The sequence below is a fragment of the Acomys minous genome (assembly GCF_964271855.1).
Source record: "Acomys minous genome assembly, chromosome: 1".
NCBI classification, from domain to species: domain Eukaryota; kingdom Metazoa; phylum Chordata; class Mammalia; order Rodentia; family Muridae; genus Acomys; species Acomys minous.
The window spans coordinates 52,560,071-52,575,850 of record NC_140483.1 but is presented as its reverse complement, the minus strand read 5'-3'; positions in this window follow the sequence as shown (position 1 = coordinate 52,575,850).

The following is a 15,780-nucleotide window of genomic DNA, read 5'->3' as shown; positions in this document are numbered from 1 at the left end:
GAGAAAATATGTATTGAAACTACAATTTATATTTCGAGCAGCTTCGTGTACAGCTTCAGACAGGTGGCATGTACAACGCTAAGCACAGGTGGAGCAGTAGGATGAGCAGAATAGCTACTGGATGTTAAAGAACACATGCAGTGATGGAGCGGGGAGCAAGACACAGGGATGAAGAGTTTAGAAATACATGCCTCTTGCATAATAGTGCAACCTGACCCCCAAACTTGTCCATATATTTATGTATTTGTATATTTATATGTACATCTACACATACATGCACATTAAATAATGTCCTCCATTGCATCTAGTTTTAACATTAAAATGCATATATGAAACTTCACTGACTATTTAGTGCCTAGCAAGTGCTAAGACTCTTATATTAAAGTGTGTAGAACAACCGAGAAGGATAAAGCCTTGAATTCTGGCCAACTCTCTACTGCTGTGGGTTTCACATGACTCAGGTGAGGTCCACTGTGAGGGCACAGCAAGCATTACAGAGCAGCGTGACCAGATTTCCTACTTAACTGTGTGCTCGCACACCTCAATTAAAAGCCCAGTTTAGGGGCTCAGAGGTTAAGAGCAGTATCTGTCTTCCAAAGGTCCTGAGTTCAGTTCCCAGCAACCACATGGCATGCAGACACACATGTGGGTAGACTGCTATATAAATAAATTAACAAATACATAAATCTTAGATAGCCCTGTTTAGCAAGGTTCTGGGCTAGATGATCAGATAAAGGAAAGACAGACATGTTTTTATCCTTGTCCTGGATTGTTTGACAGTGGGAGAGGCAGCAGATGGATGTGGTAGGTAAAGTCACTGATGGGGTATATGACAGCCACTATGAGCAGGCTGAGAGGGCGACAGGGTGGTGGCTTCAGGGAATTACTGCTGAGAGATCTGGTCAGGGGTTAGAAAGACAAGTGTGTTAAACAAAGTGTGATTTGTCGAGTGCTGTTGTCAGGCTAGGGGGCCCAAGGGGCTTAACAAAACTCCATGGGAAAGGACAGAGAGCACAGGCATGTGTGTCTTGTGAAGCTTTGTGTGTTATCTGGGAGCTAAGGCAGGCAAGTCACTGTGGAACTTTGGGGGTTTACAAAGCAAGGACAGATAGAGCCATCACTGTGCCAGTGTGGGGGATGTCGGAATGGGGGTGATGCTGGAGATACAGAGCCCCAGAACCCTTTGCACACAGATGTGTGTGCAGAGCTAGAAACAAAGCCCCCATTGTATGCAGTGGAGACGGCATGGTGGGAAGCTCTTCTGGGGGTCGGATCTGTGGTGTGTTGTGGACAAGGTGAGAGAGGGGGAATGTAGTGCAATCTGCATATTTCTCTGTGTTGTAGACAAAAATAATAACAATAAACATGATGGCGGCATAGGACATCACCTCAGGCTTGAGAAGCAATCAAGTGTAAATTGGGGCACTTGAAGTTTGAGGCAAATGTGAGAAATTCAATTGGAGACACCTCTTGGCTGTCAGCTCGAAACTAAAATTCAGAGAAATTTTGGAGCCCCAAATATACCTTTGTGCATTTAGTTGATGGCTGTGACTGGTGGCTGGTTAGAGACAGGAAGCAAAACCTAAACTGGCACAACAGCCACGACCAGTGAAAAGCCTGTGAGCCGTGGAGCCAGCACAGCTGTGTGGCACAGTCCAGCAAAGCGGAGCCGAATGCTGTCTTGTCATTGTCCTGTCTCTCACTTTAGGTTTATGATGTCTATATGTTGCATTTGTTGGTGACTTTTTGACTAGTTTATGTCTTTTCCCCAGAAACAGTATTTCTGCTCTCGAAGAAGTAACCTTATCTGGCCCTACCTGGGAGTCTTCCTTGCCACGGAGATTGTAAAAAGCACAAAAAAGTTGGCTAGCTCCAGAGTTCTTTTGGCATGCCTGCTGCTACGCAAACTAAAAAACAATAGATTTGGCAACAGATCAGATTACAGGCTTCCTCCTATATATGTAATCTACGGGACATTGTCCCCTGTAAATAAAAACTTAATAAGAAAGTTAGTTTGTCTAAAACATTCTTTGGTAATATATAGAGATGCTATAAAAAGAATATAAAAGAAATAAGAGAATTTGCCCATCATAAGGAGACTGGCTTGCATAAGGTACAGTGAGGTCTTTTAACTAAAAATACAAAGAGGAAACAAATGAATAGAACACATCAGCCTACAGCCTGGGAGAGCTTTCGAACTTTTGGGCTAGATTAGCTCACAAATTGTACTTCAACCATCATGCTTGGTGGCTCAGGTATTTTTCTATCTGTTTAATGTTTCACTTTCCTGAAGAATAGAAAGTCATATTCATAAATGATTACATAGTTTAAGATGATGGGGGCTGGAGAGATGGCTCAGTGGTTAAGAGCACTGCCTGCTCTTCCAAAGGTCCTGAGTTAATTCCCAGCAACCACATGGTGATTCACAACCATCTGTAATGTGATCCGATGCCCCCTTCTGGCCTATGCTGGTATATGCAGGCAGAACACTGTACACATAATAAATAAATAAATACATCCTACTTTCTTATCTTTAAAATAAAATAAAATAAAATGATTTGAGATTGATAATACCTACTCTGTCTACATTGTAACACTTTTCCAGGGACAAAAATGATATGATCTATATCTCTTTTGAAATCACACATTTGCCTCTTTTGTAGCATCTGTATAAACAAAGGAATATGCTAGTTGCTATATCAGTCAGAGATGCAAGATTCTCCCAGCCACGTCTCTGCCTCACTCATCCATTAATCCCCTCCACCTGCTCCTTCTCTCCTCTGCTGGGGCTTGTTTGGCTGCTGAGGCTGGCCCGGCTCTGAATTCTTTCTCTGTGTGCGTGTGTATACTGTTATCTGTTTGCACTTCTCTTCATCAAAGCATTGGTATCTGGGGAGATGGTCATCCTGCCTCACAATCGAAGGGCCTCAGGGACTGGCTTCACCTCTGCTTCTGAGGGAGGTAGGTGACTCAGGCCTAATGTACTGTGTTTTGCATCCTGTCTCATAGCCTCGGGATTCAGTGAGTGAGGCACGCTGGCCACTGGGGTGAAACTCCTAGACCTTAGTTATAGAATTTGAGGACCATTATCTGTCATGTTGGGATAACGGAAAATGGTGTCAGTCTGTAGCAGGTGACAACTCTTTTGCTGTCGGATGGGAAGACCAAGACACTAAAGCAACACAGTGGAGAGAGCCGAGGGAACGAGAGGAAGAAATAGAAAGAACACCAAGAAGCCAGCTGAGCTGTCTGGAAGAGATTTAGACCAGTGTCACTTGAAAAGGACACTCTCCAACCTGTTGAGCAGCCTGCAGGGTGCTCTATGTTCTCAGCTTTTGTGAGCTGTCATCCATGCTGGGGTGAGTTTTGGTGACATGGCTGTCTTTGAGTTATTTATGCTTCTGTAAGTAACTCCAGTAAAACCCATTGTTTCACCAAGTTGGACTCTGGTGATGTCTGTACTTTGTTCTGTCTGGAGTTTCCCATTTGGGGTGAGTAGACATGTGGGCTGCATCTTCCCCAGGAAAAGCCATCTTTCCATAGTGAAAAAAAAAGAGTTGAGATAATTTGCCCTAGGCAGAGATCCTATGGTAGTGCTAGGATTCAAAGCTTGGCCATTCTGTCTGAAGGACTCTGCTTTTCCACTGTGGTCTTTGCCCTCTACTGTAATGGAGAGCCAGAGATGATTCGCAGATGCTGGGTGGCTCTGGAGTCTTCCCCAATCACGTTTTTTAAAAGAAGATTTATTTATTTATTATTTTATATATATAGTGCACACCTGCAGGCCAGAAGACAGCATCGGATCACATTATAGATGATCGTGAGCCACCATGTAGTTGCTGGGAATTGAATTCAGGACCTTGGAAAGCAGTGCTCTTAACCCCTGGTCCATCTCTCCAGCCCTCCCCCCTTATCACTTTTTATTAATGGCAAATACAAAACAAATATAGAAAGAAAACAAAATTCATTATTAGGGACATGCTGTGTCCCAAATTCTGTTCATCTTTTTCAGCCAGCTATGGATTAAGCAAAGGGGCATTTCAGAGTGCGTAAGAGGATTGCAGCCAGTTGTGCACAATTCACATGCTAAAATGTCTGTAGCTGGCAATTTAAAGAGCTTAAGATGCTTGTTATGATCCTCTTTAAGGGCAACATTAATGAGTGCTTACCAAAAAAGATGGAAAAGTCAATAACTTTATTTAGCCTGTGGTTACACAACTTACTATGTATGCTTCCCCCAGCCCTGTGGTTTTGCTGCTTTGTTTTGGTTTTTGTTTGTTTGTTTGTTTGTTTGTTTTTGCATAAAGATGAGCTTTGCCTTGGCTCCATCACAGGACAAGCTGAGATATGCAACAGTTAACCTCACAGCAGCCTAAGACTCACACACCCTCGCATGATTCCTCTAATGAAGTCTGTGTCTTTACGTGGAGATGTAACATAAAACAGGGAAATCCCCACAGCTTGTTAGTTATTGGTCTTTTGCTTTTCCTCAAGTTTTCTTTCCTTTGTAAATATCAGAAAGTATCTATATGTAGTTCTGGCATGTGTAAATTTGAAGGAAAAGTTACTTCTAGGGCTGAAAAAAGACCATAAAAAACTATAACCTAATATTCAGTATGCATGAAAACTGGGACCCAATTACTTTTATGTGTTAGTTTATTCACGCTTTAACATTTTCTGACATTATTTACTCTGGAACTTAAGACTTGACAATTTTTTTTTTTTACATCTATGAAGTTTTTCTGTTGAGAGAAAGACTTAAATCTTTGAAGAGGTCCCTTATAATTAAAATGGGTTCTTAAGTAAAAAGAAAAACTAAAACTGTAAACACTTAATTTAAATAACAAAGTACTTTATTTTATGTGTGTGATTATTTACCCACATCTATGGGTGTGTACCCTCTGCCTGCCTGGTACCTGAGGTGGTCAGAAGAGGGCATCAGGTCCCCTGAAACTACTGGATAGTTGTGAGCCACGGTGTAGGTGCTGGGAACTGCACCCAGGTCCTCTTTAAGAACAACAAGTTTTCTTAACCACCAAGCTATCTGTCTAGGCCCTAAAGCATTAAAAAAAAATTCTTTCTTTCTTTTTTTTAACATAAATATATTTCTAATGAATTAAATGGAAACATCGTGAATCCATATAGTGCTTCTAGACTGAACCAAACATTTTCCTGAATATACTTTCTGTAGCCACACAGGAGATGGCATTGGTGAGCAGCAGGGTGGCAGTGAATAAATGCTGCTCAGCAGGTCAGACATGTACAACTGGAGAAACATCTGAAATTCAGCTAGTCTACCAGGCAAAACACAAATTTGGAAAGAAGACAACCCATGCTGCAAATTAAAACAAAATTCTGCATAGACTTAGAAATCTAGTATAGGATGCATACACACAAGAAACATAAATATCTTCGGAAAGAGTTCCAATAAACTTTGCCTTTGAAGATTATTTTCCTGTATTTTTGTTTTTGAGGTTTAAAAAATTTTTTAAAAAATATATTTTATTAATTTACTCATATTACATCTCAATTGTTATCCCAGTATGTTTGGTTTTAAAAAAATTATTCCTAACATTTTGGACTCTTTCTGAAAAAGCAGAAAGCTGTGTGAGTGCATAAATTGTTCTAACTTTTAAATCCATGCCTAGACATGTTAGGTTACATAGTCATGTTTTATTTTATGTGACATACAGAATAGAATAGATATACAGAATAAAAGGCGCATAGGACTTTCAGGTCTAGTTTGACCATCCTCTAATTAGTTGGTTCTTATAGTGGCTCTTGATCCGAAGCAGGTCTTGTTTTTCTCATCTATAAAATCCACTGGATGGGCTGAGGTTACCATGCAGGGCCCATTCTATGGGGTAACAGTGTCGATGTAAGTCAGGAGTATTTTAGAAATAGTTATTCTCTGCTTTCATCTGAGGCTGCTGAACCATAATCTGCATCTTAACAAAATATCAGAATATGTATATGGTGACTGTAGTTTGTGAGAAGCCGAGGTGGCTTGAACAGCACAGAATCTGAAACTGTTCTTGCCACAAATTTTATGGTTTTACATAGAAATGTCTACATACCCTGAAACCATAGAAAATATCCCGAGATATAGCACACATCTGGCACAAGCCTCTGCTAACCACGGGAAAACAGTTGCCCTCTGTATGACCTTGGGTAAGCTATTTAATTTTATGCTCTCATATATAAAATTCAGACAATAGAATCTACTTCTTAGGGATGGTGTATTAAGTAAAAGTTCTGTATTTTGAAATAGTATATCTGTCTCAGGCTGACCTGGAGCTTACTCTATAGCCAGGCTCGTCTCAAACACAAGGAGAGCCTCCTGCCTCAGTTTCCCAATGGTTGGAATTGCAGGCACAGGCCACCCTGACTGGGTAAAATAAGTAGCTTGTAATATAATAAGATCAACCACTCTAGTTTTTCACCATGATATTCATCTCCCCATCTATTACCAATTTGTGTTAATCCACAAAGAGTTTGAGTTGAATGAATTTAATTCCATCAACAACAATAACATGTTTTTTCCAGGCTAAGCTGAGCTATTCATCCCAGTTAATGTTAATGTCCTATTACATTCTCTGACGTTGTTTGAACCCCGCCCCTTTCTGTAAGTATAGAATGTTACCTCTCCTTGTGATGTGTTAGGCTTCTGACAGGCAAAGTTCATAATCTATAGCTATTTAAAGGAGGTTTTGATGTCCCGCGCCTGAAAGAGAAAAGCATAGAGCCCCTGTCTCAACCTGTGTCACCCTCCCATCATGCTCAGATTCATACACAGTGCAAGGAACAGAGCTGGTGACAAAGGAGGAATCTGTGGGCCTACTGTCTCTCTGCTTTCCAGCTAGATGCCTGGCACAATGCTTGGGGATTATTGGGGAGTAAAGAGGGGTGAAGTGTTGAAGCGCAGACTCGCCTCGTGAATGGTTAGAAATGGGGGAACATTTGCTCTTAGGTTTCAAGACATCAAAATGTGGAAAGCCGACTCAGAAAATAAGGAGTGGCCGGACACATTAAGGCTGTAGTGTATCAGGCAGGATAGGGAAAACCAAATATGGAGGGGGAGGAAAATAGAAGTAGAGTCATTGAACTTGGTCTCAGAGCTCCTCAAATCTGGCATCCTGTAAGTGCGAGGCCCTTGGCGGGAATCATGTGGACGTTTCCTTGGGGCCTATGGAGACAGAGAAAGACCCTGGATTGTAAACAAATTCTTCATGTCTCGAATGGGCTTTGGGATATATTTCAGTTAAAAGCAATAAGATGCGGATAGGTAGATGACTGTCATGAAGGATGAAGTGTATTCATAATCCCCCTAGAGGTGAGAGACATAGCCATGTGAAGAGGATGGCAGAAGAAAGGTCTCTGCCGGGTGAACCCTTCACAATGTGTACTGTGAGAGACGGAGGGGGGTCGCAGACTAAGCCCCTCATTGTGGTGCACACGAGACACAGAAGTGTTTATATGTGCTTGTGGGTTGTGCAATGTGAAAATCACCTTCCTCACAAAAGGAAGTACCAGTGGCTGTGATAGATTATAGAAGAAGAAATCAGAAAATTAAATGGTGGATCTCGTACCTGGGCCAGATGGAGAAAAGAGCCCCTATAGCGCTGTGGGTCCTGGTGAGCTGTAGGGAGGGCTCTCTGTATTAGCAGCACCCTAAAAAAGCAGCTGGATTCTTGGGGGCAGAGTGTCAACGATTCCTGGTCTCCACCATGAAATCTAGGCACCTGGTGAAGTCAAAAGACATGGGTAGTTTAGCAGAGGAGCAGCGTTTGGTGCTGACACTGCACAGTGTTGTCATAAGCCTGGGGATAAAGGGTGTATGTGTGTGACCTTGTCAGCCTATAGGGCATAGGAATTTAGGGTTAGAAATGAAATCCATTACGAAAGCACTGGATTTTGTGTGAGGTAGCGATGCATGTTACAAGCTGGCAGTCATTTAGCCTGTAGGTTGACATTTTCCCATTTGTGGAAATAGAGAGGTGTAATGGGGATAAATATGTGGGAAAGGTATCTGCTGTCCACTCTGCCATGAGCTGTGGGAGCAACTCAAGTGGTAGAGGAGCCCTGCTCCAACTTGTGCCACTGGAACATGTGGCTGCATTTCCCAAAACACCCAGCGTCCTCTTCCAGGTCCCAAACACTGTGCTTCTCTGTAGTTGGTCAGGTTGCCCTTGATGTGTGTCAAGCTCTGAGATGCTGCCTGGACCAGTTTTTCTCCAGCCTCTTGACTACAAGTGCTCTTCGCATTTGGTGCTTGGACTTGAACATCCCAAAGAGCTTCTGTTTCTGCTTCTTACAATGATTACATTATTTAATTAGGGATTAAAATTAAGAAACACTTATAAACAAAATGCATCAATTATCTGTTCACACAAATAACGTGCTTCAGTGAGTAAAGGCTGTTTCCCTTGTTTTGTTTGTTTTTATTGTTTTTTTTTTTTCAAAGAAGGCAGCTGGCTTCTCATATCTGTCTCTTCAAGCCAATCTGTTGTGATCTCTCCCTCCTCTTTCTTTTGTTTTATTTTTTAGACAAGGTCTCAGACTCGCATAGACCCACCTGCCTCTGCCTCCTGAGTGCTGCGATTGAAGTGGTGAGCCCCAGCCCACTTGTTATGATGTCATGTTTCAGGTCTCACTTGGGTACTACATGGTGAGAGCAGGGGTAGGATGGGAGTGGCCTGTGCATCTTTCAAGGAGGATCTCAGGGACCTGGTCCTGGTGGTGCAATGTGAAAACCGCTAGTTTTCATTTATCATGAAGTTTTCTGTCCTGTTTACCAATTTATATTTCAAACTGGTATTTAAAGGTTTTAATTAGTGCAGTTCGCAATTTGTTTAACACTCCACAGTGCATTTCTTTCTTTCTTTTTTGCCAATGTTTTGCAAGAGTATTCACACATTAGTTTTTGACTCCAATGTAGAATAATTGTGATTTTCCAAAGGCACTTTGTAAGAATTATAATTAGAATGGTATTATTTAAAAAGAGATTTGGAGAGAATTGACATGTTTACAATGTCAGACTTTTCGGTTTTGTTCTAACTCTTAGAAAGGAGAGCGTTGGCCTGTTCCTTAGCGGAGCAGGGTCAAGGCCAGTAGGAAGTGGCTGAAGTCCACATCTGGATTAAAGTTTTGTGAGGAGAATGGGCATTTCTAACCTTAGCAACTGCTTTTGATGTGATGTTAAATGAAAAAGGCTCATTTTCCCAGGGTTTGATCTTAAACTACTGAATTTGGCAATTGGTCACTTCTCTGTAAGTTTCATTAGAGTGCTGTGTTTGTAGAACACCCATAGATGCTTATATGAATCTTGCAGAAATTGCAATCTCTAAGCCTGAATTTGAGCACACTGTGTGTACAAGAGCATTATGGGCATGCGGTGCTGAGGCTTTTTATAGTCGCCTGTGAGCTTTATCCCCACTTCACAAGAGATGAGGTCACTCTCGTCTTTCCAAGGCTCAGCTTCCTCATCACTAAAACAGGAATACAATAGTGTCCTTACTTCATAGGATAGTGAGGACTGTGAAGTGCGGTGTGGACTTTGTGCCTTACAAATGCCAGCAGCATCGGGCTGGTGCTTTGAGATTAGCTGGTTGCCTAGATAGTGAAAACTTTGGTATTTTCTAGCTTTATTTCCAGAGCCAGGAGTCCACATGGGAAAAGAAGTCAAGTTCCTGGGGGATGTGAGCCATTTTGTTGTTCAGTTTAGGTTTATGTAGTAGGAATTTTACTTGAAAAAAGTCTTTAAGCTGTTGAATACCTAGGGTGTAGTCCAAATCCACTTAAAAGTTTTTAAGAGTTATTTATTTTCTTTTATATGCATGAGTCCTTTGCACGAATGTATGTCTGTGTATGATGTGTGTGCCTGGTGCCCATGGACATTAGAAGACAGTGCATTGGGTGCCCTGGAACTGGGGTTAGGGATGGTCATGAGCCATTGTGTCGGTGCTGGGAACTGAACCCAGGTCCTTTGCAACTGAAACAAGTGCTCTTAGCTACTGAACCATCTCTCTCGCCATCTAAACTCATTTTTACAATGAAGAAACTAATAAATAGAGAAATAATTTGCCTAATTGTTCCTCCTAACAGTACTACCAAGACTAGAATCATGGGTAAAACTTAGCATATATCATACATTCAACTTCTCAAAACTTTAAAATTTCGCTATCTTAGACATTTGGTTTGGGAATGACTTTTTAATGGCCATAAGTAAAGTCAACATAAACATACAGTATAGATGTCCTCTAATCTGTCAAACCTGTAAACCCTACCTTAGAACTAAGAAGCATTTACGCACAACATTTCATGAGTATTTTTGCATGTAGACACTAGGAAACCTATGCATTAAAAAAACAGACACATAGCAGAAGTGTATTTTATTTGGGGAAGAAAAGAAAATTCAGGTGAAAGGTTGATATAGCCTCTCACTGAAGCATGCATTGCCCTCCCAAATAATTCATGATTCTAACATGCAAGTAGGAAGAGTAAATGGGTACTGGGTTTTGTGTTGCTTTTTCTCTTCAAGTGAATTTCTTATATAGGCACAAATAGATGGATCATTGCATTAGTATCCAATCCTGAAAGCAAAAGGATGATATGATAGATTACTTTCCCAGCATGTCTGGATCTCAACCAAGCAAACCTCAGCTAGAATCTCAATTAGTCTGGCTTGGAGGGGCATCGTGCTACAGTGACTTCTTCTGCTGAACAGAGGCGGCATATGAATGCTGCCTGGTGTGTGATGCTCACACTCTGATGCTCTGCACAGAGCAAGTGGCTAAGCAGCACTTGAATTCAAGTGGCTCCCACCTGGGAGGACTTTCAGAGAAAGAGTCAGGTGTATGTGCTCTTCACAGCCACCTCACACTTTGGGGCGTTGCCAGTGTCTGACATGAAGAAGCCATGTTAAGAGGTCTGAGGATCTTTCCAATTTCTTGGCCACAGTTGTACTATGCTTTCCTATCTTATCATCAGAGACCAGAAACCCATATCAGGAAAAATTGAAAGCAGATGATTTAAGTAAAATAGTCAAAGTTTCTTAGCTTTGCTGAGCCCTTTAGTTCTGCAAGGTGGTGGATAAGCATCTTTAAATTTCCTGTTAAACGTATTGGGCATGGCTTGAAGTCTGTACTGCTGAGTTACAGCTACATGGAAACCTTCTGTAGCAGACCTTCCACCTCGGGGTCACACGGTAAATTCTGCAGAGAGCAGTGGGACTTCGGATCAGTAGGTGTTACGTATGTATGCAGACAGTACACTTTCTCACTAATGGGCCTTTGTTTCAGAAAATGATCTGTACTGAATGCCGAGCCCCCTTTAAACCAGGAAAATGTAAGGCTCATTTTACACCGATTCTGTTTTTAATTATAATTTGACAAAAGAAATAACCACATTACCCATTTGATTTGCCAGAACCTTATCTACTACCACCTGTTGAGCCCAAGGCACTCAAATGCTGACATATTGCAGGGAACAAAATTATGTAGCTAGCATACTAACTAGCATGAATGCCAACAAAAGCATAATATAGCCTTTGTACTTGAAATAAAACAAAAATACATTAAGCTACCAACTGCAAAGGTTTAAGAAAGCCACATTTAATTATACACAAACAGATCCTTCTGACAAAGAAATATAATGAAAAATGGTCTTGGAGTTAAAAGGCTGAAGTTTGCATGGTCCACACTCAAAACTCTCATGAGCTTAAACAAAAACAGGATTTCACGGTACAGTTGACTTATATTAAATATGACAAGGGGATACCGAACTTGTTTTCATGAACTGATGGGTTCAAGAGAGGAACATTTGCAGGATGAGGGGAGAGCAAAATGCATTGTCAGAACTGGCAGCACAAAATGCTCTAATTAGTTATTAGCTCATGAGTGTACAGCTAGCTCACGGGGCTCGAGCTATGGAGAGTGTACTGCCCTTGGAAGGCCCCCTGCCCTTGCTGCTGCAGACACAAAGTGCCTCAGCTTACAGAAAGTCAGTGCTGGGAGATTCAGAGCAGTCATCCAGAGGTGTGTCCCTTCCCCCTCGATAAAGCCGACATGGGGGGAAAAAAGCAATGCACAGGATTTGGATGCGTTACGCACAATGTCTGCTTGTAGTTGAGCCTTTTACCCTGGGCTCTTGGAGTATTATCTCATTTATCTTTTCAGCAAATCCTAAAAGTATGTGTTGTTATTAGTATGTCCGGGTGATGGTTATAATGTGAAGAAGTTAACTCACTTCTCCTGAAGCTGCTTGTGAGTGAACCCAAGTGGGTCCCATCTTGGCATGTGTTCTCAATCTTCGTATGGTGAGCGTTGACGAAGATGTAGCAACAATTGGTGAAAAAGAGAGGCCATGAATTTGAAAGAGAGCAAGTAGAGGGATATATGGGGGGGAGCTTTGGAGGGTAGAAAGGGAAGGGAGGAATGATGTGACCATATTAAAGTCTCAAAATAAAGGAGATAATTAAATCTGCGAAGGTCTTCTTGCAAAGATGACTTAAAACTTGTGGCTTAGTATACTAAAGAGGTAACTTGGATGCTACATCAAACTGTAACTGCATGAGAAGTGGTTGTTAACGGAATGGCAGCATTCTATGTAGAGATTGAAAAAAAAAAAAAAAGACGGATGGTCCTTTAGGTCCAAAAGGCCATCTGATCATGGGGCCCTAAATATCCCCATGTGAAGAGAAAACAATTGAATTCACATAGCTGTCTCTCACAGCTGATTGTTTAATTATCTTTAATTCTGATTTTCATCTAGTCTGTCAAATGTCTAATTTCTTAGTTAGGCTCTGAGACAAATTGATCCACTAGGAGAGATCACTCTAAGGAGATGACCAAAGTCTGTGAGTCAGGCACCATTTATTCTAAGTTAATAATGGCTGTTCAGGCTTTACTTTGCCTGAATAATTAATTCCCTTTACATTACATTGCTTCAATATACCAGCGAGTGGGCGTTCCTGCATCTGATATTAAATTCAAGGACCAGAACCTAAAGTGCGTTAATTTCACTGTGGCTCAGCATACCAGACCTTTGGGCTGTCCTTTGTCTTTTTTGGATCCTGGAGGATAAACAAAGCCTTCAGTGTTCTCATTTAAGTCCCCGTATTTGCATAGATGCCGAAAACAAGGCCAAGTATTAAAGCATCTCGTTTAATAGGAATCATGATTGGTTCTCACCATGTTCTTCTGTTACGCTTGCTCATTCATTTATTTACCTTAGTTTCACATACTCTGGGCTGCCATTTACTGTCTAGGCACCATCTATTTTAGATGAAGGCATCGGGATCTTTCTAATCTGCTAAATGTCAAAGTGTAATGTTTTATCAGTGGGACCCTAAAGTCTAGCATAAAAAGTGCTATTGAGTTGTACAGTATGTTTACACACTGTCATGATAAGTGATTTTGAAAAGTATGTCACTCATTAAAATGTGCCAGAAGCTTTCGCAACTTTTGCAAGTGACAAAGCTGATTGCCAAATTATTTATATAACTTTTCTGTCGTCTGGAGGACTACAGAATGCTTCAGTGGTCAGCTGTCACTGACTTAAACTCTTAATAATTTCTGAATAATTTAAATACATTATAATTAACCTCACCCAGCTATTAATTGGTAAAAACACACAATGTCTTCAAAATGTATATATATTTTCCTGAAACACATGCTGCTTTTGGGTGAAAAAAAAAAACTTACAAAGATGGATTCAACGCAATAAGGTTGAAAATATTCATGATTTAAGTGAAATGGGCTTAAAATAACATCTCCCATCTCTGAGTTGATAGAAGGAAGTTGTAGAATTTGTTTATAAGTATATATATTCCTAAATACACATCCCAAAATATACAGCAGGAGAGCACTTCAATTAGAAGCAAATGCCCTGTATTTTGAGCAGCTATGTCAAGTATTTGTGCTGCTCAGATCTGGCAAAAACTTCACCCGGCACTATGAAGCAAAAAGCATTTAGTTAGCAAATATTTTCAGACCGCTTGTTATGAGACAGATACACAGTAGGTCTTTAACACAGGAGACTCTCCTCATTAAGTGATGCTCTCTGCCCTTATGGGGCATGCATCTAAGAGGGGGGGGGCAGAGCAACACATAATCCATACACGGGCTTTTTGAAATTGAGTAGCTCGGGGGAAGCCTCAATAAATAATTGACACTGGACAGAGACTCGAGTTTCTTGATTTCAAGGAAGAGGAAGCAGGCAGTATAAAGGCTTGGTGGAGGAATATGCATGTTGATGGAGGACCAATAAGCGGGTCAGTGTGGCTAAAGCAAAGTGGGTGAAGGAAGATGATAAGAAGGTGCGAGGCCCCATAGGACAGGACATTTAGAGCGCAACAGCAGAAAGACACGAGTTGCCTTGCCTTTTAACATGATTATTCTGCCTCATCCACTGACAGCATTCTGTGTGGGCGCGAGGTAAGTGGTGGTGAACACGCCCAGTGGTCTATTGCAATAGTTGAGGAGACAGGCGATGTGATCTGGGTAAGGGAGTAATACAAGAGGGGAAAGAATGGGCTGCATTTTGCGTGAATTTTAAAGACAGACCTCACAGAGTTTTCTGAGACGAGTCACCTGAGTCAAGGATAATGTTGAGATTTTTATTGCAAGCAGCTGAAGAAGTTGACTTAGCTGTTGGGTCAGCAGGCTAAACTGTTGGTAGAGAAGCTTTCTGGTTGTGAAGTTGAGATGTTTGGTGAACAAACGAAAGTCTCAGACAGGGAGCTGGGCGTCTGGTTTGGTGTTCCCATGAGTGTCCGGGCTGGAGATGTGACTTGGGAATTTAATGGCACTCACTACATGCCTGTCAAATGATTATCAAGAGAAGGAGACAACAAGCAAGTCTCTGTAGCAGTCCAAATGCCAGGGAAGAAGGGATTAGGCGTGACAACTGAGGAGGACCAAGGAATGGCAAACTGTGAGCTCCCAGATACTACATGTAAAAAGGAAGGCCAGGGCCGGAGAGATGGCTCAGTGGTGAAGGGTGCATGCTGTTCTTGCGGAGGACCCACACCAACATGGCAACTCACAACCGTCTGTAGTCCTAGATCCAAGAGATTGGATATTCTCATCTGACCTCTCCAGGGTTCCAGGAATATTTGGTACACATGTGTACCGAACACAGACATACATGTTGTGGTGCTTTGACTAGGAATGGCCCCCCATAGGCTCATATATTTGAAGGCTCGGTCATTATGGAGTGGGGCTTCTTGACAGGAATTAGGAGGTGTGGCCTTGTTGGAGGAAGTGTGTCACTAAGAGTAAGCTTTGGGGTTTGAAATGTTCAAGCCAGGCCAGGTGTCTCTCTCTTCCTGCCTGCAGATCCAAATGCAGAGCTCTTCTCTCCAGTACCGTGTCTGCCTGTATGCTCCTCGCCATCATGATAATGCATTAAACCCCTGAATGTAAGTCAGCCCCAATTAATGCATTCTTTTCTAAGAATTGCTGTGGTCATGGCATCTCAACTGAACACTGACTAAGACATGCCTAAAACAAATAAATCTAAATAAACAAACAAATAAAAATAAAATAGGAGGGGCAAACAGTTGTGTCCAGTTCTGATGTTATAGCCAGTAAATGGGGCTGAAGATTGTCCAGTGGATGCCAAAATGTGGGTGTGATGGGTTACTTTAAGCAGGGTGATGGTTTAACTCAGTTATCTGTACATTTATGCACAGTTTAAATGAACTTTTACTTAATTGTAGGGCACAAAAGTCAATGAGCCTGACTATAAAACTTAATGGAGAGGAATATTTACCTCATT